At 48.2% G+C, this 26,468-nt stretch overlaps 4 non-coding genes across 4 annotated transcripts; all 4 read right to left on the bottom strand.

The window, feature by feature from the left end:
* Window positions 1-850: 850 nt before the first annotated feature.
* Window positions 851-922, bottom strand: TRNAP-CGG (transfer RNA proline (anticodon CGG)). The gene has a single exon. It is a non-coding gene; the product is annotated as a tRNA-Pro (tRNA).
* Window positions 923-4,421: 3,499 nt separating this feature from the next.
* On the bottom strand, window positions 4,422-4,493 carry TRNAP-CGG (transfer RNA proline (anticodon CGG)). Its single transcript has one exon. It is a non-coding gene; the product is annotated as a tRNA-Pro (tRNA).
* Window positions 4,494-11,563: 7,070 nt separating this feature from the next.
* TRNAP-CGG (transfer RNA proline (anticodon CGG)) lies at window positions 11,564-11,635 on the bottom strand. Its single transcript has one exon. It is a non-coding gene; the product is annotated as a tRNA-Pro (tRNA).
* A 3,512-nt stretch (window positions 11,636-15,147) lies between these two features.
* Window positions 15,148-15,219, bottom strand: TRNAP-CGG (transfer RNA proline (anticodon CGG)). The gene has a single exon. It is a non-coding gene; the product is annotated as a tRNA-Pro (tRNA).
* Between the last annotated feature and the right edge of the window lie 11,249 nt (window positions 15,220-26,468).

Here is a 26,468-nt window from a genome sequence, read left to right as displayed (position 1 = left end):
ATTTGAACCCACGCCTCCATGAAGAGACCAGAAGGCTCAGCTTCACTGAAGATCAAGCTCTCTTGAGTCTGGCACCTTAGACCACTCGGCCATCCTGACAGCCAAAACATTATGCAGGTCTGACTCTTCAGTCTGCACTTGTTGATGCTGCCGCTTGCAATGTTCCTATCAAAGTCACAGCTTTAAAGGCCCCACAATATAACATGGCCAAGAAAAAAAAAAAAACTGAACAAGAAACAAGGCACAAGCACGACCACCGAGGGATGCAGATAACTTTTTATCGTCCTGCAATAGTAAAGCACATTTTACACAGGTCACAAGTTTTTAAAGGTCATTTCTGTCTAAGTGTGCATTGAGAGAGACTGAGGTTTTAGAGAGCAAACACAAAAGCTACTGCTGCCCAGTGTCGAACCGGGGACCTTTTGCGTGTGAGGCAAATGTGATAACCACTACACTACAGAAACAAGCTTGCTGGCTTGACTGAAGGAGCACAGTTCCCCTCATATGTTTGCCCGATTTCCTCTATACTTGATCAGCAGTTGCTCAGAATGCGAGGGGTAAGTGTGAAAATTGCAGCGGTGTCAGCCAGCATGCATACACTCAGACGTCCTGAAAAGTCACTGCTGCGGGCAGAGACAGACAAATATCTGATGCCTAAATGCCAGGAACGCAAGCCTGTGAAATTATCACACAGGGCGCACTGAGATCAAGCAGGAAGGAAGCCAAGGCATTGTAATCCATTTTTCGCCTGAGGCAAAAAATATGTTTTGCGCAACAATGCTTCGAGTGGAATGAGAAATGTTGAGGGGTTGTGTATTTTGAGCAGGATTTGATTGTTTTCCGCTAAAATGGGCTCGTTCGGGATTTGAACCCGGGAACTCTCGCACCCGAAGCGAGAATCATACCCCTAGACCAACGAGCCTGCGCACAGAAGCGCTATGGCTCCCACCCTGCTCCGAAGGTTGGTGGCAGAGAGTGGGGGACTACATCCCAAAGCAAGAAACGCCACATGGTGCTCTCTTCTGCAGTATGACTAGAGTCATTTGCATGGTCGTCATCGAACATGACATAAAAAGCCTCTATCCTTTAGACATTTTGTTCCAGATTTACAAGAAAATGACTGAGCGCGACGCTGTGCCCAATTTGCAAGCCCCACGCTCCGTCATTTTCAAAATGCAGGGAAGCGCCGTATTTAGTAGAATACAGCGCACCCCTGTGCTTCCCCCTGCGCCAGCTCTAAATTAGCTGCTGAGCGCCAAGGCAGCCGTTCTTGCACCATGGTACAAGGATGACTGCGTTGAGGGGGAAATAGTTTTTGTGCAGGAAGGGACACCTTCCTGGCCAAAAGAAAAATCTTCAATGGTGATTTGCTCTTACTTCTATGTGTGCTGCAGAATGCAGCACACATAGAAAGAGAAAAAACGAGGAGAAATGAAAACATTTCTCCTCAGTGCGCCACTCTAACGATACCCCTGGGATGGCGTTGGATTTTGGCGCTGACGCATATTTACGACAACTTCTAAACCTGGAGCAGCATCAAAATGCTATGGTGTTGCTGTGGCACACTCACAGCAACACCCATTGCACGCCCCTTCCGGGGAAAGCACTGAATGCTAAGGTGCCGTATTTACAAGGTGGTGTTAAGCCACAAAAAGTGGCTGAATGCCATCTTGTAAATACCGCGCAGTGCATAGTGCCACCGGGGCGTCACTAAAAGTGATGCTCCGTTGGCGATTGGACCTTGTAAGTCTGGCACCTTATTTGCTCAAGGTGTGTGTTCTTGGTGAGGGCAGGAAAGCTATTTTCGCTCTCATTCCTTCCTTCCTTGGCTGGCTTGAATGCGGTAGGCTCAGGCTTCAATGCAAAGGTCAAACAGTGAGCAACTGACTGACGTAAGCTGGGGCAACTCCTCTTGGTGAGCTGTGACAGATGCCCCAGGAGCGTAGTACCTCACGATGGTGAGGGATAGACAGTCTCTTTTATCTCAGCTTGCCTGTCAGCTGAGTCAGGAAATGCAAATACTGGGAAAAAGCCCAGTGACTTGCTGTATTTGCTTGGCTTCGAACCAGGGACCTTTTGCATGTGAGGTGCGCATGATAACCACTACACTACACAAACAGACACACTTGCCGGCTTGCTTCATGTGGCTATGCATTGTACTGCAACCACCACACTATGGAAACAGACACACCTGCTTGCTTTATGTGGCTCTGCATTGGACTGGGATGCAAGGACTGAGGGCCAATGTTCATGACGCTCAAAGCTGAGCCTTCCGGAACACGATCTCTTGCCTTGGAAGAAAGGAACTGTCATCACTTTCATTCCAAGAGGTGATTTCAGAACTGGACCCGAAATTACCATGGAGAAGCACTGTGCATTTAATGTTCCTATGAGCACTGCTGCTCCAGCACAGAAAAGCAGTTGCAAAGAAATCTTGCATACCTTCATGATGCTGAACCGTCTCAACGCAGGTATAAAGCATGTATTGCATTGCAACATGACATCTTACAAGAGTGAAAAGCAGAAATACTCCTGTTTAAAACACAGACTGAACCTATAAAGGTAAGGGTTTGTCAGGGATTTGAACCAAGGTCCTCTCACACCCGAAGCGAGAATCATACCCCTATACCAACTAGACTGCTGCTGCAGAGGCATTTGAAACATCTTCTGAAGCGTCTTTCAGAAAAGCAGGGCCATTCGGAGGCTCTCTCTCTAAGCGTGCCATAGCAATTGATGTTTTCTGTCAAGGATTTTTTGTGTGACTCTAGCAAGGAAAGAGGTAGTCAAGATGCCCTGTGCCAGTGAGCTGAACTAGGGCACTGACGTGAAAAGCAGACCCTTTCTGATAGTTGTAACCCTCTGCAAGTCCTGGACCCTTGCACCTTAGACTTCCAGACCAGAAGCACTGAAGGGCCTGCTAGCTCTTGAGCCAGAGAAGCATGCCTCTTGGATTCAAGCACACTTGCTCGCTCAGCGCTCGATCAGGCGAGATTTATAGTAGTGGCTCATAGGCCTGAAACACTCACCTGGGAGACGCGGGTGGCTGATTTCCCGGAATGGCCCTTGATGGGGAAATCACCTCCTTTCCCCCGCCTCATTTCAGAATTGTGTGCAAGTCGCAAGACAGTGTTCAGGGGTTCATGGGTGCTGCCTAATCCCAGCTGCCTCTCTGTCTTCTTCATGTAAATTGCAAGTCACGAGGAGGCACCATTGCAAATATGCTCCGCCCACCTAACCAAGAAACCCAGTTTGAGCTTGTCTGCCTGTGTTGTTGCAGGGGCAGTGTCTTCTTTGCCCAAAAGGTGGCAGGAGAGACTCACTTCAAACGATAGAATCAACTGCTTAAGTAGAAACCAGCATGGTAGTTACTGTCATAAAGTGCAGCTCTAACAGAAGGTGTGCCTGAGATGCCCCTTCCAGTAATACACAGAATTTTGATTGAGGGCCCAGCCGATGGGTTGGTGGATTTCTCCTCACATGCCACAGCAGCTTCCAAAGATAGTGGTGTGAGGAGCTGGCTCTGCAAGCAGAGCAAGATTTAAGGGAAGAAAACACACCTGTTAGGAGTGGGATTTGAACCCACGCTTCCATGAAGAGACCAGAAGGCTCAGCTTCACTGAAGATCAAGCTCTCTTGAGTCTGGCACCTTAGACCACTCGGCCATCCTGACAGCCAAAACATTATGCAGATCTGACTCTTCAGTCTGCACTTGTTGATGCTGCCGCTTGCAATGTTCCTATCAAAGTCACAGCTTTAAAGGCCCCACAATATAACATGGCCAAGAAAAAAAAAAAAACTGAACAAGAAACAAGGCACAAGCACGACCACCGAGGGATGCAGATAACTTTTTATCGTCCTGCAATAGTAAAGCACATTTTACACAGGTCACAAGTTTTTAAAGGTCATTTCTGTCTAAGTGTGCATTGAGAGAGACTGAGGTTTTAGTGAGCAAACACAAAAGCTACTGCTGCCCAGTGTCGAACCGGGGACCTTTTGCGTGTGAGGCAAATGTGATAACCACTACACTACAGAAACAAGCTTGCTGGCTTGACTGAAGGAGCACAGTTCCCCTCATATGTTTGCCCGATTTCCTCTATACTTGATCAGCAGTTGCTCAGAATGCGAGGGGTAAGTGTGAAAATTGCAGCGGTGTCAGCCAGCATGCATACACTCAGACGTCCTGAAAAGTCACAGCTGCGGGCAGAGACAGACAAATATCTGATGCCTAAATGCCAGGAACGCAAGCCTGTGAAATCATCACACAGGGCGCACTGAGAGCAAGCAGGAAGGAAGCCAAGGCATTGTAATCCATTTTTCGCCTGAGGCAAAAAATATGTTTTGCGCAACAATGCTTCGAGTGGAATGAGAAATGTTGAGGGGTTGTGTATTTTGAGCAGGATTTGATTGTTTTCTGCTAAAATGGGCTTGTCCGGGATTTGAACCCGGGACCTCTCGCACCCGAAGCGAGAATCATACCCCTAGACCAACGAGCCTGGGCACAGAAGCGCTACGGCTCCCACCCTGCTCCGAGGGTTGGTGGCAGAGAGTGGGAGACTACATCCCAAAGCAAGAAACGCCACATGGTGCTCTCTTCTGCAGTATGACTAGAGTCATTTTTATGGTCGTCATCGAACATGACATAAAAAGCCTCTATCCTTTAGACATTTTGTCCCAGATTTACAAGAAAATGACTGAGCGCGACGCTGTGCCAAATTTGCAAGCCCCACGCTCCGTCATTTTCAAAATGCAGGGAAGCGCCGTATTTAGTAGAATACAGCGCACCCCTGTGCTTCCCCCTGCGCCAGCTCTAAATTAGCTGCTGAGCGCCAACGCAGCCGTTCTTGCACCATGGTACAAGGATGACTGCGTTGAGGGGGAAATTGTTTTTGTGCAGGAAGGGACACCTTCCTGGCCCAAAGAAAAATCTTCAATGGTGATTTGCTCTTACTTCTATGTGTGCTGCAGAATGCAGCACACATAGAAAGAGAAAAAACGAGGAGAAATGAAAACATTTCTCCTCAGTGCGCCACTCTAACGATACCCCTGGGATGGCGTTGGATTTTGGCGCTGACGCAGATTTACGACAACTCCTAAATCTGGCGCAGCATCAAAATGCTATGGTGTTGCTGTGGCACACTCACAGCAACACCCATTGCACGCCCCTTCCAGGGAAAGCGCTGAATGCTAAGGTGCCGTATTTACAAGGTGGTGTTAAGCCACAAAAAGTGGCTGAACACCATCTTGTAAATACCGCGCAGTGCATAGTGCCACCGGGGCGTCACTAAAAGTGATGCTCCGTTGGCGATTGGGCCTTGTAAGTCTGGCACCTTATTTGCTCAAGGTGTGTGTTCTTGGTGAGGGCAGGAAAGCTATTTTCGCTCTCATACCTTCCTTCCTTGGCTGGCTTGAATGCGGTAGGCTCAGGCTTCAATGCAAAGGTCAAACAGTGAGCAACTGACTGACGTAAGCTGGGGCAACTCCTCTTGGTGAGCTGTGACAGATGCCCCAGGAGCGTAGTACCTCACGATGGTGAGGGATAGACACAGTCTCTTTTATCTCAGCTTGCCTGTCAGCTGAGTCAGGAAATGCAAATACTGGGAAAAAGCCCAGCGACTTGCTGTATTTGCTTGGTTTCGAACCAGGGACCTTTTGCATGTGAGGTGCGCATGATAACCACTACACTACACAAACAGACACACTTGCCGGCTTGTTTCATGTGGCTATGCATTGTACTGCAACCACCACACTATGGAAACAGACACACCTGCTTGCTTTATGTGGCTCTGCATTGGACTGGGATGCAAGGACTGAGGGCCAATGTTCATGACGCTCAAAGCTGAGCCTTCCGGAACACGATCTCTTGCCTTGGAAGAAAGGAACTGGCATCACTTTCATTCCAAGAGGTGATTTCAGAACTGGACCCGAAATTACCATGGAGAAGCACTGTGCATTTAATGTTCCTATGAGCACTGCTGCTCCAGCACAGAAAAGCAGTTGCAAAGAAATCTTGCATACCTTCATGATGCTGAACCGTCTCAACGCAGGTATAAAGCATGTATTGCATTGCAACATGACATCTTACAAGAGTGAAAAGCAGAAATACTCCAGTTTAAACCACAGACTGAACCTATAAAGGTAAGGGTTTGTCTGGGATTTGAACCAAGGTCCTCTCACACCCGAAGCGAGAATCATACCCCTATACCAACTAGACTGCTGCTGCAGAGGCATTTGAAACATCTTCTGAAGCGTCTTTCAGAAAAGCAGGGCCTTTCGGAGGCTCTCTCTCTAAGCGTGCCATAGCAATTGATGTTTTCTGTCAAGGATTTTTTGTTTGTCTCTAGCAAGGAAAGAGGTAGTCAAGATGCCCTGTGCCAGTGAGCTGAACTAGGGCACTGATGTGAAAAGCAGACCCTTGCTGGTAGTTGTAACCCTCTGCAAGTCCTGGACCTTTGCACCTTAGACTTCCAGACCAGAAGCACTGAAGGGCCTGCTAACTCTTGAGCCAGAGAAGCATGCCTCTTGGATTCAAGCACACTTGCTCGCTCAGCGCTCAATCAGGCGAGATTTATAGTAGTGGCTCATAGGCCTGAAACACTCACCTGAGAGACGCGGGGTGGCTGATTTCCCGGAATGGCCCTTGATGGGGAAATCACCTCCTTTCCCCCGCCTCATTTCAGAATTGTGTGCAAGTCGCAAGACAGTGTTCAGGGGTTCATGGGTACTGCCTACTCCCAGCTGCCTCTCTGTCTTCTTCATGTAAATTGCAAGTCACGAGGAGGCACCATTGCCAATATGCTCCGCCCACCTAACCAAGAAACCCAGTTTGAGCTTGTCTGCCTGTGTTGTTGCAGGGGCAGTGTCTTCTTTGCCCAAAAGGTGGCAGGAGAGACTCACTTCAAATGATAGAATCAACTGCTTAAGTAGAAACCAGCATGGTAGTTACTGTCATAAAGTGCAGCTCTAACAGAAGGTGTGCCTGAGATGCCCCTTCCAGTAATACACAGAATTTTGATTGAGGGCCCAGCCGATGGGTTGGTGGATTTCTCCTCACATGCCACAGCAGCTTCCAAAGATAGTGGTGTGAGGAGCTGGCTGTGCAAGCAGAGCAAGATTTAAGGGAAGAAAACACACCTGTTAGAAGTGGGATTTGAACCCACGCCTCCATGAAGAGACCAGAAGGCTCAGCTTAACTGAAGATCAAGCTCTCTTGAGTCTGGCACCTTCGACCACTCGGCCATAATGACAGCCAAAACATTATGCAGGTCTGACTCTTCAGTCTGCACTTGTTGATGCTGCCGCTTGCAATGTTCCTATCAAAGTCACAGCTTTAAAGGCCCCACAATATAACATGGCCAAGAAAAAAAAAAAACAGAACAAGAAACAAGGCACATGCACGACCACCGAGGGATGCAGATAACTTTTTATCGTCCTGCAATAGTAAAGCACATTTTACACAGGTCACAAGTTTTTAAAGGTCATTTCTGTCTAAGTGTGCATTGAGAGAGACTGAGGTTTTAGTGAGCAAACACAAAAGCTACTGCTGCCCAGTGTCGAACCGGGGACCTTTTGCGTGTGAGGCAAATGTGATAACCACTAGACTACAGAAACAAGCTTGCTGGCTTGACTGAAGGAGCACAGTTCCCCTCATATGTTTGCCCGATTTCCTCTATACTTGATCAGCAGTTGCTCAGAATGCGAGGGGTAAGTGTGAAAATTGCAGCGGTGTCAGCCAGCATGCATACACTCAGACGTCCTGAAAAGTCACAGCTGCGGGCAGAGACAGACAAATATCTGATGCCTAAATGCCAGGAACGCAAGCCTGTGAAATTATCACACAGGGCGCACTGAGAGCAAGCAGGAAGGAAGCCAAGGCATTGTAATCCATTTTTCGCCTGAGGCAAAAAATATGTTTTGCGCAACAATGCTTCGAGTGGAATGAGAAATGTTGTGGGGTTGTGTATTTTGAGCAGGATTTTATTGTTTTCCGCAAAAATGGGCTCGTTCGGGATTTTAACCCGGGAACTCTCGCACCCGAAGCGAGAATCATACCCCTAGACCAACGAGCCTGGGCACAGAAGCACTACGGCTCCCACCCTGCTCCGAGGGTTGGTGGCAGAGAGTGGGAGACTACATCCCAAAGCAAGAAACGCCACATGGTGCTCTCTTCTGCAGTATGACTAGAGTCATTTGCACGGTCGTCATCGAACATGACATAAAAAGCCTCTATACTTTAGACATTTTGTCCCAGATTTACAAGAAAATGACTGAGCGCGACGCTGTGCCCAATTTGCAAGCCCCACGCTCCGTCATTTTCAAAATGCAGGGAAGCGCCGTATTTAGTAGAATACAGCGCACCCCTGTGCTTCCCCCTGCGCCAGCTCTAAATTAGCTGCTGAGCGCCAAGGCAGCCGTTCTTGCACCATGGTACAAGGATGACTGCGTTGAGGGGGAAATTGTTTTTGTGCAGGAAGGGACACCTTCCTGGCCAAAAGAAAAATCTTCAATGGTGATTTGCTCTTACTTCTATGTGTGCTGCAGAATGCAGCACACATAGAAAGAGAAAAAACGAGGAGAAATGAAAACATTTCTCCTCAGTGCGCCACTCTAACGATACCCCTGGGATGGCGTTGGATTTTGGCGCTGACGCAGATTTACGACAACTCCTAAATCTGGAGCAGCATCAAAATGCTATGGTGTTGCTGTTGCACACTCACAGCAACACCCATTGCATGCCCCTTCCAGGGAAAGCACTGAATGCTAAGGTGCCGTATTTACAAGGTGGTGTTAAGCCACAAAAAGTGGCTGAACGCCATCTTGTAAATACCGCGCAGTGCATAGTGCCACCGGGGCGTCACTAAAAGTGATGCTCCGTTGGCGATTGGACCTTGTAAGTCTGGCACCTTATTTGCTCAAGGTGTGTGTTCTTGGTGAGGGCAGGAAAGCTATTTTCGCTCTCATACCTTCCTTCCTTGGCTGGCTTGAATGCGGTAGGCTCAGGCTTCAATGCAAAGGTCAAACAGTGAGCAACTGACTGACGTAAGCTGGGGCAACTCCTCTTGGTGAGCTGTGACAGATGCCCCAGGAGCGTAGTACCTCACGATGGTGAGGGATAGACAGTCTCTTTTATCTCAGCTTGCCTGTCAGCTGAGTCAGGAAATGCAAATACTGGGAAAAAGCCCAGTGACTTGCTGTATTTGCTTGGCTTCGAACCAGGGACCTTTTGCATGTGAGGTGCGCATGATAACCACTACACTACACAAACAGACACACTTGCCGGCTTGCTTCATGTGGCTATGCATTGTACTGCAACCACCACACTATGGAAACAGACACACCTGCTTGCTTTATGTGGCTCTGCATTGGACTGGGATGCAAGGACTGAGGGCCAATGTTCATGACGCTCAAAGCTGAGCCTTCCGGAACACGATCTCTTGCCTTGGAAGAAAGGAACTGTCATCACTTTCATTCCAAGAGGTGATTTCAGAACTGGACCCGAAATTACCATGGAGAAGCACTGTGCATTTAATGTTCCTATGAGCACTGCTGCTCCAGCACAGAAAAGCAGTTGCAAAGAAATCTTGCATACCTTCATGATGCTGAACCGTCTCAACGCAGGTATAAAGCATGTATTGCATTGCAACATGACATCTTACAAGAGTGAAAAGCAGAAATACTCCTGTTTAAAACACAGACTAAACCTATAAAGGTAAGGGTTTGTCAGGGATTTGAACCAAGGTCCTCTCACACCCGAAGCGAGAATCATACCCCTATACCAACTAGACTGCTGCTGCAGAGGCATTTGAAACATCTTCTGAAGCGTCTTTCAGAAAAGCAGGGCCATTCGGAGGCTCTCTCTCTAAGCGTGCCATAGCAATTGATGTTTTCTGACAAGGATTTTTTGTGTGACTCTAGCAAGGAAAGAGGTAGTCAAGATGCCCTGTGCCAGTGAGCTGAACTAGGGCACTGACGTGAAAAGCAGACCCTTTCTGATAGTTGTAACCCTCTGCAAGTCCTGGACCCTTGCACCTTAGACTTCCAGACCAGAAGCACTGAAGGGCCTGCTAGCTCTTGAGCCAGAGAAGCATGCCTCTTGGATTCAAGCACACTTGCTCGCTCAGCGCTCGATCAGGTGAGATTTATAGTAGTGGCTCATAGGCCTGAAACACTCACCTGGGAGACGCGGGTGGCTGATTTCCCGGAATGGCCCTTGATGGGGAAATCACCTCCTTTCCCCCGCCTCATTTCAGAATTGTGTGCAAGTCGCAAGACAGTGTTCAGGGGTTCATGGGTACTGCCTAATCCCAGCTGCCTCTCTGTCTTCTTCATGTAAATTGCAAGTCACGAGGAGGCACCATTGCCAATATGCTCCGCCCACCTAACCAAGAAACCCAGTTTGAGCTTGTCTGCCTGTGTTGTTGCAGGGGCAGTGTCTTCTTTGCCCAAAAGGTGGCAGGAGAGACTCACTTCAAACGATAGAATCAACTGCTTAAGTAGAAACCAGCATGGTAGTTACTGTCATAAAGTGCAGCTCTAACAGAAGGTGTGCCTGAGATGCCCCTTCCAGTAATACACAGAATTTTGATTGAGGGCCCAGCCGATGGGTTGGTGGATTTCTCCTCACATGCCACAGCAGCTTCCAAAGATAGTGGTGTGAGGAGCTGGCTCTGCAAGCAGAGCAAGATTTAAGGGAAGAAAACACACCTGTTAGGAGTGGGATTTGAACCCACGCCTCCATGAAGAGACCAGAAGGCTCAGCTTCACTGAAGATCAAGCTCTCTTGAGTCTGGCACCTTAGACCACTCGGCCATCCTGACAGCCAAAACATTATGCAGGTCTGACTCTTCAGTCTGCACTTGTTGATGCTGCCGCTTGCAATGTTCCTATCAAAGTCACAGCTTTAAAGGCCCCACAATATAACATGGCCAAGAAAAAAAAAAAAACTGAACAAGAAACAAGGCACAAGCACGACCACCGAGGGATGCAGATAACTTTTTATCGTCCTGCAATAGTAAAGCACATTTTACACAGGTCACAAGTTTTTAAAGGTCATTTCTGTCTAAGTGTGCATTGAGAGAGACTGAGGTTTTAGTGAGCAAACACAAAAGCTACTGCTGCCCAGTGTCGAACCGGGGACCTTTTGCGTGTGAGGCAAATGTGATAACCACTACACTACAGAAACAAGCTTGCTGGCTTGACTGAAGGAGCACAGTTCCCCTCATATGTTTGCCCGATTTCCTCTATACTTGATCAGCAGTTGCTCAGAATGCGAGGGGTAAGTGTGAAAATTGCAGCGGTCAGCCAGCATGCATACACTCAGACGTCCTGAAAAGTCACAGCTGCGGGCAGAGACAGACAAATATCTGATGCCTAAATGCCAGGAACGCAAGCCTGTGAAATCATCACACAGGGCGCACTGAGAGCAAGCAGGAAGGAAGCCAAGGCATTGTAATCCATTTTTCGCCTGAGGCAAAAAATATGTTTTGCGCAACAATGCTTCGAGTGGAATGAGAAATGTTGAGGGGTTGTGTATTTTGAGCAGGATTTGATTGTTTTCCGCTAAAATGGGCTCGTCCGGGATTTGAACCCGGGACCTCTCGCACCCGAAGCGAGAATCATACCCCTAGACCAACGAGCCTGGGCACAGAAGCGCTACGGCTCCCACCCTGCTCCGAGGGTTGGTGGCAGAGAGTGGGAGACTACATCCCAAAGCAAGAAACGCCACATGGTGCTCTCTTCTGCAGTATGACTAGAGTCATTTTTATGGTCGTCATCGAACATGACATAAAAAGCCTCTATCCTTTAGACATTTTGTCCCAGATTTACAAGAAAATGACTGAGCGTGACGCTGTGCCAAATTTGCAAGCCCCACGCTCCGTCATTTTCAAAATGCAGGGAAGCACCGTATTTAGTAGAATACAGCGCACCCCTGTGCTTCCCCCTGCGCCAGCTCTAAATTAGCTGCTGAGCGCCAACGCAGCCGTTCTTGCACCATGGTACAAGGATGACTGCGTTGAGGGGGAAATTGTTTTTGTGCAGGAAGGGACACCTTCCTGGCCCAAAGAAAAATCTTCAATGGTGATTTGCTCTTACTTCTAAGTGTGCTGCAGAATGCAGCACACATAGAAAGAGAAAAAACGAGGAGAAATGAAAACATTTCTCCTCAGTGCGCCACTCTAACGATACCCCTGGGATGGCGTTGGATTTTGGCGCTGACGCAGATTTACGACAACTCCTAAATCTGGCGCAGCATCAAAATGCTATGGTGTTGCTGTGGCACACTCACAGCAACACCCATTGCACGCCCCTTCCAGGGAAAGCGCTGAATGCTAAGGTGCCGTATTTACAAGGTGGTGTTAAGCCACAAAAAGTGGCTGAACGCCATCTTGTAAATACCGCGCAGTGCATAGTGCCAATGGGGCGTCACTAAAAGTGATGCTCCGTTGGCGATTGGGCCTTGTAAGTCTGGCACCTTATTTGCTCAAGGTGTGTGTTCTTGGTGAGGGCAGGAAAGCTATTTTCGCTCTCATACCTTCCTTCCTTGGCTGGCTTGAATGCGGTAGGCTCAGGCTTCAATGCAAAGGTCAAACAGTGAGCAACTGACTGACGTAAGCTGGCGCAACTCCTCTTGGTGAGCTGTGACAGATGCCCCAGGAGCGTAGTACCTCACGATGGTGAGGGATAGACACAGTCTCTTTTATCTCAGCTTGCCTGTCAGCTGAGTCAGGAAATGCAAATACTGGGAAAAAGCCCAGCGACTTGCTGTTTTTGCTTGGCTTCGAACCAGGGACCTTTTGCATGTGAGGTGCGCATGATAACCACTACACTACACAAACAGACACACTTGCTGGTTTGCTTCATGTTGCTATGCATTGTACTGGAACCACCGCACTATGGAAACAGACACACCTGCTTGCTTTATGTGGCTCTGCATTGGACTGGGATGCAAGGACTGAGGGCCAATGTTCATGACGCTCAAAGGTGAGCCTTCCGGAACACGATCTCTTGCTTGGAAGAAAGGAACTGGCATCACTTTCATTCCAAGAGGTGATTTCAGAACTGTACCCGAAATTACCATGGAGAAGCACTGTGCGTTTAATGTTCCTATGAGCACTGCTGCTCCAGCACAGAAAAGCAGTTGCAAAGAAATCTCGCATACCTTCATGATGCTGAACCGTCTCAACGCAGGTATAAAGCATGTATTGCATTGCAACATGACATCTTACAAGAGTGAAAAGCAGAAATACTCCTGTTTAAAACACAGACTGAACCTATAAAGGTAAGGGTTTGTCTGGGATTTGAACCAAGGTCCTCTCACACCCGAAGCGAGAATCATACCCCTACACCAACTAGACTGCTGCTGCAGAGGCATTTGAAACATCTTCTGAAGCGTCTTTCAGGAAATCAGGGCCATTTGGAGGCTCTCTCTCTAAGCGTGCCATAGCAATTGATGTTTTCTGTCAAGGATTTTTTGTTTGTCTCTAGCAAGGAAAGAGGTAGTCAAGATGCCCTGTGCCAGTGAGCTGAACTAGGGCACTGATGTGAAAAGCAGACCCTTTCTGGTAGTTGTAACCCTCTGCAAGTCCTGGACCCTTGCACCTTAGACTTCCAGACCAGAAGCACTGAAGGGCCTGCTAGCTCTTGAGCCAGAGAAGCATGCCTCTTGGATTCAAGCACACTTGCTCACTCAGCGCTCGATCAGGCTCGATCAGGTGAGATTGATAGTAGTGGCTCATAGGCCTGAAACACTCACCTGGGAGACGCGGGGTGGCTGATTTCCCGGAATGGCCCTTGATGGGGAAATCACCTCCTTTCCCCCGCCTCATTTCAGAATTGTGTGCAAGTCGCAAGACAGTGTTCAGGGGTTCATGGGTACTGCCTACTCCCAGCTGCCTCTCTGTCTTCTTCATGTAAATTGCAAGTCACGAGGAGGCACCATTGCCAATATGCTAAGCCCACCTATCCAAGAAACCCAGTTTGAACTTGTCTGCCTGTGTTGTTGCAGGGGCAGTGTCTTCTTTGCCCAAAAGGTGGCAGGAGAGACTCACTTCAAACGATAGAATCAACTGCTTAAGTAGAAACCAGCATGGTAGTTACTGTCATAAAGTGCAGCTCTAACAGAAGGTGTGCCTGAGATGCCCCTTCCAGTAATACACAGAATTTTGATTGAGGGCCCAGCCGATGGGTTGGTGGATTTCTCCTCACATGCCACAGCAGCTTCCAAAGATAGTGGTGTGAGGAGCTGGCTGTGCAAGCAGAGCAAGATTTAAGGTAAGAAAACACACCTGTTAGGAGTGGGATTTGAACCCACGCCTCCATGAAGATACCAGAAGGCTCAGCTTCACTGAAGATCAAGCTCTCTTGAGTCTGGCACCTTAGACCACTCGGCCATCCTGACAGCCAAAACATTGTGCAGGTCTGACTCTTCAGTCTGCACTTGTTGATGCTGCCGCTTGCAATGTTCCTATCAAAGTCACAGCTTTAAAGGCCCCACAATATAACATGGCCAAGAAAAAAAAAAAAAACAGAACAAGAAACAAGGCACATGCACGACCACCGAGGGATGCAGATAACTTTTTATCGTCCTGCAATAGTAAAGCACATTTTACACAGGTCACAAGTTTTTAAAGGTCATTTCTGTCTCAGTGTGCATTGAGAGAGACTGAGGTTTTAGTGAGCAAACACAAAAGCTACTGCTGCCCAGTGTCGAATCGGGGACCTTTTGCGTGTGAGGCAAATGTGATAACCACTACACTACAGAAACAAGCTTGCTGGCTTGACTGAAGGAGCACAGTTCCCCTCATATGTTTGCCCGATTTCCTCTATACTTGATCAGCAGTTGCTCAGAATGCGAGGGGTAAGTGTGAAAATTGCAGCGGTGTCAGCCAGCATGCATACACTCAGACGTCCTGAAAAGTCACAGCTGCGGGCAGAGACAGACAAATATCTGATGCCTAAATGCCAGGAACGCAAGCCTGTGAAATCATCACACAGGGCGCACTGAGAGCAAGCAGGAAGGAAGCCAAGGCATTGTAATCCATTTTTCGCCTGAGGCAAAAAATATGTTTTGCGCAACAATGCTTCGTGTGGAATGAGAAATGTTGAGGGGTTGTGTATTTTGAGCAGGATTTGATTGTTTTCCGCTAAAATGGGCTCATCCGGGATTTGAACCCGGGACCTCTCGCACCCGAAGCGAGAATCATACCCCTAGACCAATGAGCCTGGGCACAGAAGCGCTATGGCTCCCACCCTGCTCCGAGGGTTGGTGGCAGAGAGTGGGAGACTACATCCCAAAGCAAGAAACGCCACATGGTGCTCTCTTCTTCAGTATGACTAGAGTCATTTGCATGGTCGTCATCGAACATGACATAAAAAGCCTCTATCCTTTAGACATTTTGTCCCAGATTTACAAGAAAATGACTGAGCGCGGCGCTGTGCCAAATTTGCAAGCCCCACGCTCCGTCATTTTTAAAATGCAGGGAAGCGCCGTATTTAGTAGAATACAGCGCACCCCTGTGCTTCCCCCTCCGCCAGCTCTAAATTAGCTGCTGAGCGCCAACGCAGCCGTTCTTGCACCATGGTACAAGGATGACTGCGTTGAGGGGGAAATTGTTTTTGTGCAGGAAGGGACACCTTCCTGGCCAAAAGAAAAATCTTCAATGGTGATTTGCTCTTACTTCTATGTGTGCTGCAGAATGCAGCACACATTGAAAGAGAAAAAACGAGGAGAAATGAAAACATTTCTCCTCAGTGCGCCACTCTAACGATACCTCTGGGATGGCGTTGGATTTTGGCGCTGACGCAGATTTACGACAACTCCTAAATCTGGAGCAGCATTAAAATGCTATGGTGTTGGGGGCGTGGCCGGGCCACGAAACAAGATGGCCGCTTAGAGCGAGAGCTCCGCGCCGAGGCGGTCCCGGAGGGGCGACGGGGGCGAGAAGACAGCCGGACAACACACCGGGTTCGGTGCCCCTCCACCCCTACAACAGCGGCGACACGGAACCATGTCCGGGGACCCCGTAGGAGCGGGACGCAAGGCAGGAAACTCGCGACTCGCCCCAGGCCGATAAGGCCTGGAGAAAGGGGCGGAGTCGCGTCTTCGGAAGACCGCGGACGGCGTGCCCGTAGCGGCAAGGAGCAAGCTGAACAGGCCGCAGGGACTGCGGGAGCCGTGACGACCCGCATCCATCTCCCTACAACGCCAACAAACACCCGTGGACCTTCCCCCCCCCCACAGGGAGACGGGAAGACGCAGCAAAGGGGTGCGGCCCCTTCGACAGCCGGGAGAGAAACCCAAAGAGAGGTAGGATCGAATCTCTTCATCGCCGGAGGCAGAGGCACGACCTCTCCCCTCTTTTCCATCACAGAGGGACAACAAAAACCCTCCCGCTGAGATAATAAACTTTCTCCCCCCCCCTCCAGACAACTAATACTGAGGAGGGCAGAGCGGCACGACGGGAGGCACGTGGAGGCGAGGGGACGAGAGGGGTGAGCGACTGGGGGGGCACCGGAGATGAGGAGAGCCAGAGGGAGCCAAGAGAACAGAGATAGAGGAGAAGGGAGTGGACTGACACCAGTGTAAGCCACCGAACATCTATATCCTTATCGGAATCTACGGAGGGAATCTCGGGCCCCACGTGGTCAGACTCTGTAGACAATTGAGGCGATGCCCGGCAACAAACCGAACCATAAACCTGTCAGCAAGCCTGCACGACAACTATTATTCTCAGAAGCGCTACAACACAAACGCCTAACCCCCACGAAGATAAACCCTCAAACATCGCCACCTTTAAACGAGTCCACCACGATGCCTGATAAAGATCAATCCACGACTATGGACAGGATACTACAAGAGATCACCACCGTCAGCCGCCGCATAGAGGGGATGGACGCCTCTATAACTTCATTGACACTAGAAACCAAATCCATGCGATCTGACATTGCCGGCTTTCAATCTAGAGTGACAGGGCTAGAACAACGCATGGGATCACTAGAGACGCAGATCAACACGTCTCAGGTGCGAGAACAAGACTTCATCTACCTTAGGAGCAAACTAACGGACATGGAGGACAGGAGCCGGAGAGACAATATCCGCATACTTGGGCTCCCGGAAAACGAAGAAGGCTCGAATATGCAGACTTTTCTGACCTCCACTCTTCCAAAAATGATTTCATTGGACTTTGACCCGCCGGTAGAATTCCAACGGGCACACAGGATGGGCCCAAAACGCTCTGACAACTCCTCAAGGCCCCGCCCAATCATCGCATGCTTGCTGCGGCATAATCAAACCCGACAAATACTCCAAGTAGCACGCAACCACGCCCTTTCCGAATAGACCAGCATGCGATCCGAATAACCGCCGATTACTCCAATGAAACCAACGAACGTAGAAAGGCTTTCCTAGCCCTACGACCCCGGCTTCGCAAACTAGAGATGAAATACGGTCTCTTTGACCCTGCAAGAATGTGGGTTACAAAAAATGGAGTATCTAAGGACTTTTATAACCCCGACGAATTGAGACTCTTCCTTGACTCTTTCCAATCCCAGCCTATGGACTCTTACAACACAGACAGTGAGCATGACATTGTAGGAGGCAGTGATAGGGCCGAAACCCCCCACTCGGGAATAGAAAAGGTGAAGACGGCTCTACACGACACCGGAGCCAGTCATAGAGGTAGAGACATGGAGAGACTAACTAGATCATATGATGACAGGGGTCAGATTTTACACGCAGTAGTAACCCACACCCAATTATCGGAAAGAGACAAATCCCGCTCTCCTTTAAAGCCTACAACTGGGTCTTCTTGAGAAGGTAACGCGACAAGACGACTTATGGGACTATCGCCAGAGAGTCGAAAATAACAACTATAGACTCCGCGGAAGGATGAGTACCTTTCCAGATCATATGTGTATTACTATTGTAATTGTCTAAGACTGCTAGTATCAATGTTAAAACCAGATACATGAAAAATCTATGCTCTTTATGACTAGAGCCGAGACCCTATAATGGAAACTACCAGTAAATCGTTATTTGCCCTCAGTACACAACAGATGATGATTACTAGAACAGGGATCAGACCCCACCAACTCACTGTATGTTGAATAAGGGCCCGGTCCCGACCCTATAACCCTATAACAAGGTAACAAGGTAACAGGGGCATTAAACAGATAACAAAAAATAAACACTAATTAACTATCATGGAACTTACCTTACATTCCACACACTACAAAGTATCTCATGGTAGTAAACAACAAAGTATGTGAAACTTTCTTAATACACACCACACTCGACCAGCGCCGACATTAGAACAGTTTAGCCCCCATTATCACCCCAAGGGATGGGACTAGACCACGCAAAGATAAATTAATTCCAATACAGGGACACACAATACGATATAACCTGAAACATATCAAAGCTCCCACTACTTGACTTTACCTTATTCTACAATAAGAAACTGGGGGAAAAAAAAAAAAAAATAGAACACGAGGACATAATACAACATAATAACGCATAACAAAGCGAAATATTATGACATTCTACACTGCCACTCCACACCACATTATAACATCACAATGTAAATTATAAACTATTAGCTATTCTTTTCCCCAGATGTTCGTACCTACCCCCATCCCAATCATTATTACTATCTTAAATTATCATCAACAACAGAACGACTATGATCTTGGCACATACCAAGTAAGACCTTAGTAGGTCAGTATTATGATGTAATAATACACGGCAAGGAGCTAGTAATAGGATGAGAAACGCACTATCCTCGCGTAACCCGGGGCTCAGCTACACTCATTACCTATCCTACGATTAATAGAGAGACGTTTGGCATAATTGCTCCTAACATGATAATGTGATAAGATGCCAGGATATGTTATGTCGATCAACCTAATATGTCATTGAACAGTTGTAAGGCGAGACGAGACGAGGCAGTGTTATAGTTGAAAAGAAATGCTCAGGAAGTATTATATTATACTGTATATTGGTATCTTTATGTACCCATGCATACGCGAGAACTATAATACTCTGTTTGAGCTCTCTCCCCCCCCTCCTCTGCCCTGCCCCCCCTCCCCTCGCCAGCCGGTCTCGGTCTTTCTGTCTGCCCAGTCCCTACTTTAATTTACGACCCTATCTTATGAACTCCTAAACACCCTACGATATCATACAACATCAAGTACTAGGCACAACATCCTAAACACCATACCCCATCAACACCCGACACCCCCCTTCCTCCTCTCCAGTGCCGCTCAGGTACTATAGTTATTAACCGATCATTACTTCTGCCAATATACACTTTAGTTATATAACTAATACACTAGACACTAACCACCGATGAACAGACCCACTTCCCGATACATAAACATAAGCACTGCTGTGTGCCCCCCCCCACCCCTCCTTATCACCGACATATCGATGACTGGCTGTCTGCTGTTTCCCCCCTTCGCCCCCCCCAATCGAGACCGCCCGACGGCAGGAGAGCTCCGAGAGAAATCGGTCCCGCCGTTTACAGACCTAACGAACGAAGGAGGTTGGACTCCTAACCTCCCTCATCCCTACCCTTCTCCACTTCTTCCCCCAAATTGCACGCTCTCTTGCTATACTCTCAATCTCAACTTCAGCACACGCATCCATCCCTTCCCCCCCTTCTCCATCTTTTCTTCTCCCTCTCATTTCTCCTTGCCTTCTTTTTCCCTCATATTTCCCCTCCATCTGGCTCTCGTCCTACTTACATTACCTCTCTTCCTTCACCCTCTCCTCTCTCTTCTCTTTCTTCTCCAGAGGATTCCCTTGGCCTCCACCAGCTACTAACCCCCGTATAAAACAAAATAAAATAAAACACCGTATCATATCGAAACACAACTCCCACTCTAACTACTAAGTCAATATCTCCCACCCTCCCTCCCCCCCCCACCAACACCAACCCTGGATCGAGGGTGCTTACTTACTTACTCACAATTAGCCAATATGTCGAAGCCCCACCCTCAAGCGACGCGACCATTACGCATACTCTCTTGGAATGTACACGGCATGACGAGCTATGTTAAGCGGAAAAAGATACTGTCCTATCTTCAATCCAAAAAAACAGATATAGCTCTGATTCAAGAGACTCACCTTGACACTCTGGAATCCAGTAAACTTAAACGGGATTGGGTAGGGAGGGTTGCCTTCAGCTGCCGTCCAACGAGTCAGGAATCTGGAAGTAACGGACCCCGCAAATGTGGAGTGGCGATACTAGTGCGTAAATCCCTCCCGGTCACTATCATTAAAACCTGGAATGATACGGAAGGAAGGTATATATTTGCTAAATTAAAACTAGGGGACACTGTTTTATGCGTGGGATCCGTTTACGCACCAACCGGCCCAAAACGCCCATTCCTTCTACAGCTAAATCGCCTCCTGACAGAAATTGGAACTACTCGATACATAATTGGGGGAGACTGGAATCTCGTCCAAGACGCCATAATGGATAGGACAGGCCCTGTCGATGTATGTAACAATCACGACAGAGCGCTTCTGACAGACCTGACCACTGACGTCGGTCTGGTGGACTGCTGGAGAATACAACACCCGAAAGATAAAGAATATACTTTCTTATCCACCGTCCATGGCACCCAATCGCGTCTGGATTATTTCTTAGTATCACACACTGTAATCCCTCATATACAAGACACCTGTATCCTAGACAGCGGGCTCTCAGATCACTCCCCAATACTAATCCGGATCCAGGTGGGACTCTCCTTCTCTGGTCGTAAACCATGGCGACTGGTTGTACACAGATATCGCTCTCCACAAGGGAAGGAACAATTAAAAGCTCATGTAACCACATACATGGCCGAGAATTCAGGCACTGTATCCTCAAAAAGGATCCTAAGGGCGGCAGCAAAAGCAACCCTAAGAGGGAATATGATGCGAGATGCAGCACTGGCCAACAAAGACAGAATAGCCCGCCAAACCACCTTAGAGACCACGATACAGGACCTCACTAAACAATATACCGCCCAACCATCCCCTAGGCTGCGACACGCCTTAGAACAGGCCCGCATGGCACACAATGAACTCTATACATCTCAGGCGGAATACGCACTGCAAAAATTGCGAGGCCGCCATTACGAACAAGGGGAAAAAGCAGGTCGCCTCCTAGCGGCGCAGCTCCGACAAAGAGAGGCAGCCTCTGCCATTGCGGCCATAACATCTTCTTCAGGAGCAGTGCTAACTCGCCCACAAGACATTGTAAACGAGTTCGCCAAGTACTACCGACATTTGTACACTCCTGAAACAACAACAAATCAAACACAAATGGAGACATTTCTTGCCGCGGCCAATCTACCCCGTCTGTCTGAGGCAGGCAGGGCCCTCTTGGACGGTAACATAAGCAAAGAAGAGATAACCCAAGTTATAACAAGCCTCCCCTACCATAAATCACCAGGAGAGGACGGATTCCCTGCGGAATTCTATAAATGGGCTGGGGAGGAGGCAATAACCGCAGTACATGAAGCACTGACGGAAGCATGTCAAGAAGGCTCCCTGGGCGCTCTATCCAATAAAGCCACGATTGTCATCTTGCCTAAGCCAGGGAGAGACCCCCTTCTTTGCGGCAGTTACCGTCCTATCTCCCTTTTGAATGGGGATGTCAAACTCCTAGCCAGTGTTCTAGCAGCGCGGCTCCGCAAGGTGATACCATCATTGATTCACAATACCCAAGTTGGATTTGTACCAGGCCGTACCTCCAGAAATCATATGCGAACTCTTTGCCATACACTGTTAGAATCCATACAATTACCTGACGAAGCCCTAGCCCTGTCCCTAGACGCGGAGAAAGCATTCGACCGCATTGAGTGGCCCTACCTATTCACAACCATGAAGCATTTTGGCCTGGGGGAACAATTTATCTCTAAAGTACGTTTATTATATGACCACCCCACAGCACAGGTTAACTGTGGGGGCATCATGTCAGACCCATTCCCTATCGGAAGGGGCACACGCCATGGATGCCCTTTGTCACCACTTCTATTTTTATTGGCCATGGAACCCCTAGCTGCCACCATACGAAATTCTCACCAAATAAAAGGGATCCATATCACCGGGGGCATATCCAAAATATATCTCTACGCAGACGACATTCTGTTAACAATGTCCGATCTAGAAACCTCGCTCCCAGCATTACTTTCCACTATAGAAGACTTTGCATCCCTATCCGGATATCGGGTAAACTGGGATAAAAGTGAGGCACTCCCATTATCCCGCATAACGACGAGGGCAGCGATACATGGCCTTCAATTCAAATGGACCCCGACCCGCCTTAAATATTTAGGAACGTTTATTAACAGAGGTCTAGAATATATGGTCAGGGACAACATAGACCCCCTTATATCTAAAATGAAACAAGACTTTGCCAAATGGTCCCTACTAGGCCTGTCCATGTGGGGCAGGACACAGGCGGTCAGAATGGTCACCTTACCACGCTTCACATACGTGTTAGGCATGCTTCCCCTACAGATACCTCTTTCCTCACTCCGATTAATAGACGCATCCATAAGGGCCTTCGTCTGGGGCTCCTCACGCCCAAGACTGAAACCTGCAATAATACTGGCACGACGGCTCTACGGAGGATTAGGACTACCCTCGGTAGAACAATACTCTCTGGCCCTACAACTCTCACAGCTAATATATACGCTTCCGGATATAGCCGATCCACCGCAATGGGTGATCACAGAGAAACTCCTATATGGACAGTATACGGAGATGGGAGGAACATACGCCGACCACGTTCCCTTAACTAACCCCATCCTCAAGGCTACAAACACAGCGTGGTACAGAGCCCATCGACTACTAGGAGTACACCCCTCCCTGCATACTCAGGCTCCCATAGCAGGGAATAAAAGCATTAAAATAGGAGGGACTATTCTCAGATGGCCCCAATGGTCCGAGGCAGGTATCCACAATATATCTCACATAATAGATGGAGATAGCTTCCGCACATTCGCCTCCCTCCAGGAAGAATTCAGTATCCAAAGTAACCAGGAGTGGCGATATCTACAGCTCAAACACTGTATGCGGAGAACATTAGGAACCCCCCCGTGGCTGCTCTAAACCTCACCCATCGTCACCTATCTTCAGAAATGGGGCCGACAAAAAGGCGTCTTGGCTGGCCTCTATGCCGAATTAACTAACCACCTTTACTCTCAGCCTTTACTTGAACGACTACGCTTAAAGTGGCAGGACATACTAGAGATAACCTACACGGACGAAGAATGGCCAGACATACTAGAAGCCCTTGACAAGGGCGTACGTGAAGCACGCCTGAAATTTTGCCTATTTAAAATCCTTCAGGGATGGTACTGGACCCCCGTTAAACTCTTCAGGGCAGGGCTGATACCTCACGCGAACTGTTGGAGATGCACAGAGCCATATTGCGATCAACTTCATATTTTATGCCACTGCCCCACGGTACAGTCACTATGGGACGTGGTACGCCTCGCCTTATCGGACTTCATACAGATACCAAAACCGACCCCACCAGCATTTATCATCCTACATGACATTCGCCCGTATCCCTCCCTATCGCGGGCACATAAACGATTAACCCACACGGCGCTAGCCACGGCCAAAATATGCATACTCCGGCACTGGAGATCTAGCATTGCCCCCACACCCATGGAATGGATAACGGCCATGTATCAAACGGCTACCCATGAACGAGTGATTTATAACCTACAGGACCAAGCAGAACAATTTGAGGAGGTCTGGCGCCCATTCTTGAAGAGACCATGAAGCGGCTGGTGAATGACCAACGGATGATCAATGTTCAATGATCAATGATTAGGGAATATTAATTACCAATCACCCACTGAGAATCCTAGACTCCGAAAACACATTTAATCTCCTACTGCCCCCTCTCTCTCTCCCTAGCTACGCTATCCTCTCTTCTCTCTCTCTTGTTTCTCTCTCTCTATCAATCCACAGGCCTCTAATTTTGTCACATGCCCGAGACCCTGAACTACCCAACATAGAAATACAAGTCGCTTCCTAACACAAACAAGGACTGAGAAATCAACTCATATAAGACGTAGACACTCTCTAACCGACCTTACCATATCTATCATACATATCATCTACCCCTAGATAATAACTTGCTACAGACGGAGAAGTACAGAACGATCTACTCTTAGGCCTGAACAAGCTAGTCTCAGGATACAAAGACCCCCTGCCTACCTCGAGTCTCTTCATTCTACACTCCCCCGTGATTACCCTTCCTCTTTCTCCCTCTTTCTTTCCCTTATCTCCCCCTCCCCATTTCATATGACTATTTTGTCTCTCCCCTATACCAAGACCAACCCCTCCTACACAACCCTATCCTCGCTCCCCCTCCCCTTACCACCCCCCCCTCCTGTTTTCCACTCTTCTTCAAAATAAGGGTACACAACTCAACTATGCAACTGGGAATTTTTACTTACCTGACAGTACATGTATATATGCTTACAATGGAAATAATTGTGGTAAACGAACAAAAACAATGTTTTGAAAGCTAAACAGTTTGTTTATATGCTGTATGTACCGCCTTATATATTCTTAATAAAACTTTTGAAACTTAAAAAATTACTTCAATCCTAAAAAAAAAAAAAAAAGAAAATGCTATGGTGTTGCTGTGGCACACTCACAGCAACACCCATTGCACGCCCCTTCCAGGGAAAGCGCTGAATGCTAAGGTGCCGTATTTACAAGGTGGTGTTAAGCCACAAAAAGTGGCTGAACGCCATCTTGTAAATACCGCGCAGTGCATAGTGCCACCGGGGCGTCACTAAAAGTGATGCTCCGTTGGCGATTGGGCCTTGTAAGTCTGGCACCTTATTTGCTCAAGGTGTGTGTTCTTGGTGAGGGCAGGAAAGCTATTTTCGCTCTCATACCTTCCTTCCTTGGCTGGCTTGAATGCGGTAGGCTCAGGCTTCAATGCAAAGGTCAAACAGTGAGCAACTGACTGCCGTAAGCTGGCGCAACTCCTCTTGGTGAGCTGTGACAGATGCCCCAGGAGCGTAGTACCTCACGATGGTGAGGGATAGACACAGTCTCTTTTATCTCAGCTTGCCTGTCAGCTGAGTCAGGAAATGCAAATACTGGGAAAAAGCCCAGCGACTTGCTGAATTTGCTTGGCTTCGAACCAGGGACCTTTTGCATGTGAGGTGCGCATGATAACCACTACACTACACAAACAGACACACTTGCCGGCTTGCTTCATGTGGCTATGCATTGTACTGGAACCACCACACTATGGAAACAGACACACCTGCTTGCTTTAAGTGGCTCTGCATTGGACTGGGATGCAAGGACTGAGGGCTAATGTTCATGACGCTCAAAGCTGAGCCTTCCGGAACACGATCTCTTGCCTTGGAAGAAAGGAACTGGCATCACTTTCATTCCAAGAGGTGATTTCAGAACTGGACCCGAAATTACCATGGAGAAGCACTGTGCGTTTAATGTTCCTATGAGCACTGCTGCTCCAGCACAGAAAAGCAGTTGCAAAGAAATCTTGCATACCTTCATGATGCTGAACCGTCTCAACGCAGGTATAAAGCATGTATTGCATTGCAACATGACATCTTACAAGAGTGAAAAGCAGAAATACTCCTGTTTAAAACACAGACTGAACCTATAAAGGTAAGGGTTTGTCTGGGATTTGAACCAAGGTCCTCTCACACCCGAAGCGAGAATCATACCCCTATACCAACTAGACAGCTGCTGCAGAGGCATTTGAAACATCTTCTGAAGCGTCTTTCAGAAAAGCAGGGCCATTCGGAGGCTCTCTCTCTAAGCGTGCCAAAGCAATTGATGTTTTCTGTCAAGGATATTTTGTTTGTCTCTAGCAAGGAAAGAGGTAGTCAAGATGCCCTGTGCCAGTGAGCTGAACTAGGGCACTGATGTGAAAAGCAGACCCTTTCTGGTAATTGTAACCCTCTGCAAGTCCTGGACCCTTGCAACTTAGACTTTCAGACCAGAAGCACTGAAGGGCCTGCTAGCTCTTGAGCCAGAGAAGCATGCCTCTTGGATTCAAGCACACTTGCTCGATCAGGCGAGATTTATAGTAGTGGCTCATAGGCCTGAAACACTCACCTGGGAGACGCGGGGTGGCTGATTTCCCGGAATGGCCCTTGATGGGGAAATCACCTCCTTTCCCCAGCCTCATTTCAGAATTGTGTGCAAGTCGCAAGACAGTGTTCAGGGGTTCATGGGTACTGCCTACTCCCAGCTGCCTCTCTGTCTTCTTCATGTAAATTGCAAGTCACGAGGAGGCACCATTGCCAATATGCTCATCCCACCTAACCAAGAAACCCAGTTTGAGCTTGTCTGCCTGTGTTGTTGCAGGGGCAGTGTCTTCTTTGCCCAAAAGGTGGCAGGAGAGACTCACTTCAAACGATAGAATCAACTGCTTAAGTAGAAACCAGCATGGTAGTTACTGTCATAA

The sequence above is a fragment of the Pleurodeles waltl genome, unplaced genomic scaffold, assembly GCF_031143425.1.
Source record: "Pleurodeles waltl isolate 20211129_DDA unplaced genomic scaffold, aPleWal1.hap1.20221129 scaffold_91, whole genome shotgun sequence".
NCBI classification, from domain to species: domain Eukaryota; kingdom Metazoa; phylum Chordata; class Amphibia; order Caudata; family Salamandridae; genus Pleurodeles; species Pleurodeles waltl.
The sequence above is the reverse complement of the archived record's forward strand: the minus strand, read 5'-3'. Positions and strand labels throughout refer to the sequence as shown.